General features: G+C 39.0%; 1 protein-coding gene across 7 annotated transcripts in view; it reads left to right on the forward strand.

The window, feature by feature from the left end:
* LOC143291744 (cubilin-like) overlaps nt 1–2,500 on the forward strand; it is a 63,427-nt gene that overhangs the window by 3,520 nt on the left and 57,407 nt on the right. The window lies entirely within an intron of this gene.

Raw genomic sequence — 2,500 nt, forward strand, 5'->3', positions numbered from 1 at the left:
AAAAAAAAAAAAAAAAAAAAGCCCTCGAACCCTGCAGTTTGATTTCAACCCTGCTCTTAATTGATGTGGGGGTCATTCTAAGCTAGCTTGAAAATGACCCGGTGGGGTGGGGGTGGGGGGGGGGGGGGGGGGGGGGGTAGGTAAATTTAGTCCCAGTTAGAATCATTACAGACGATCAAAGCGGAACCACAACCCCATCCCCGTGTTTTTTTTGTTTGTTTTGTTTTGTTGTTGTTGTTGTTGTTGTTGCTGTTGTTTTGTGTTCTGTTAAGCTATAATAGAGAGGAAGGGGTGGTATAGGCTACCCAGATTGCCCCCCTACCCCCGAAACCCCACCCCCATCATCCTTTCCTTTATCACCAGCTTGGTTAACTCACTTGGAAGAGCCAGTCATTAAAACAACAACAACAAAAAAACAAACAAACCAAAAAAAAAAAAGAAAAGAAAAACAAACAAAACAAAACATATCATGTGTGTCTCATCTTTCGTTCATTTTACCAGTGGAATGTTTTGATGAATGACATGTATAATAATACTAGTCTTTTCAATCTCTAACAGGAAAAATGTCACAACAACAACAACAACAACAAACGTGTGATGTGTGTCCCGTTTTTCGTTTAGTTCACCAATGGAATGTTCTACCACACAATGTAACTGACAAGGCATTTCCGCTCTCGGAAGATGAACCGGTGTAACGTCCTGCAAACACCCCCTAGCTAGATTTTAACACTCTCTAGCCTGGAATAAACCCCAGCGTCATTTGTGTCTTGTTCCCACACATAACAGAGATCCCACCTGATGTCCAGTGGGTGACTGAATGACCCAGCCTGTAGCTTTTGTTGTTGTCGGGAACGCGGTATTATTTGGCGTTGTCTACCTCTGTAATGTACCCCCCCTCACCTCCCACCTCCCCCAAAAAACAACAACAAAAACAACAACAAAAACAACAACAACAAACATACAAACAAACAAACAAAAAACCCCAAAACAAAAACAAAAATAAAACAAAACAACAAAAACAAACAAAACAACAACAACAAAAAACCTCTTCCACTTGTAACATTTTAATATTGTAAGGAGTGGTGAAACGCTGTCAACGTCGCCAATGTTGCCGTTCGTACGAAGATGATTAAACTCGTGGAAACGGGGTAGCTTCCACTATTCTAAAATTAATACATGGATAGCGCATTCCTTCTTTGAAGCCAGCGGAAGTGTTCAATCAGCCATTTTGCTTCTCGTGTCAGTATAACGCGAAGCGGTGACTCCATAATGTGTAGCCAAGCGCTCAGCTGGCTTCACGGCAAGTTTTCATTTGCTCGCGGCGTTAGTTTAGCTGACATTCCTGTGTGTGCCTCCACTGCGGTTTTGCGCCACGTATCACTGCGCTGACTGATGGCTGGATACGAAAAACAATATGGCGTCCAGTTGGCTTCAGCTTTCCTGGCCAATGAGCAATCCATGTATTTTTAGTCAGTGCGTAGCTCCCAACAGTGTGGCAGAAGTGGTGGTGTCGATCGAAACAAGACACAAAGGACCCGGGGTTTAGTCCAGGCCAGAGTGTGCTAAAATCCAACTGGGGATTGTTTTTAGGATGTTACACCGGTTCATCTTCCGAAAGCAGAAATACCTTGTCGGTCACATTGTGTGGTAAAACATTTTACTCGTGAACTGAACGAAAAATGGGACACACATCACATGTTTTTTTGTTGTTTTTTATATGACAATTTTCCTGTTCGAGATTGTGAAGGCTAGTATTATCACAAATATTTCATTCATCGAAACATTCCACTGGTGGAATGAAAAAAAGAAAAAGAAAAGAAAAAAAAGACACACATCATGTTTCTTAATAACAATTTTCCTGTTACAGATTACAAACACTAGTATTCTTATAAATATTTCATTCATCGAAACAGTCAAAAAGTGAAATGAACGAAAACTGAAACATACATTATATGTTGTTTTTTTCTCACCCATGACAGAGATAATAAAGTTTTCTTTTATCTTCCATTCATCAAAACACTCTACAGGTAAAATGAACGAAAAAGAGGACAGACATTTTTTTTCTCATGACAATTTCCCTGTTGGGGTCATTATGTATTCTTGCGTTCCAATGTAAGAATTTCTGTTTTTGAGATTGTAAAGTTTTATTGCATGATTATGCTCGAATATAACAATCATTCATTGCAAAGATGATCGAGTATTCGTATGTATTCCGAAAAAATTACCAATTTATATTTAGGAAAAACTAAAGTATTCTAGTACACATTTTATCGCTCGTCAGTTCGAGTAGGCAACTATTTAAACAACAGCCCACCCCTACCAAACCTCTCAAAACAAAAAGACACCACGAACCACCACCATAACGACAGCAAACAAAACCCAAGAACAATTAGAATTTAAAAAAAAACAACCCAACACAACAACAACAAAAATCAAACAATAACAAACAAAAACGGAAACAAAAACAAACAAGATTTTTTTATCTAAAGATTTCAGGATT

This window comes from Babylonia areolata, chromosome 17 (assembly GCF_041734735.1).
Source record: "Babylonia areolata isolate BAREFJ2019XMU chromosome 17, ASM4173473v1, whole genome shotgun sequence".
Classification (NCBI taxonomy): domain Eukaryota; kingdom Metazoa; phylum Mollusca; class Gastropoda; order Neogastropoda; family Buccinidae; genus Babylonia; species Babylonia areolata.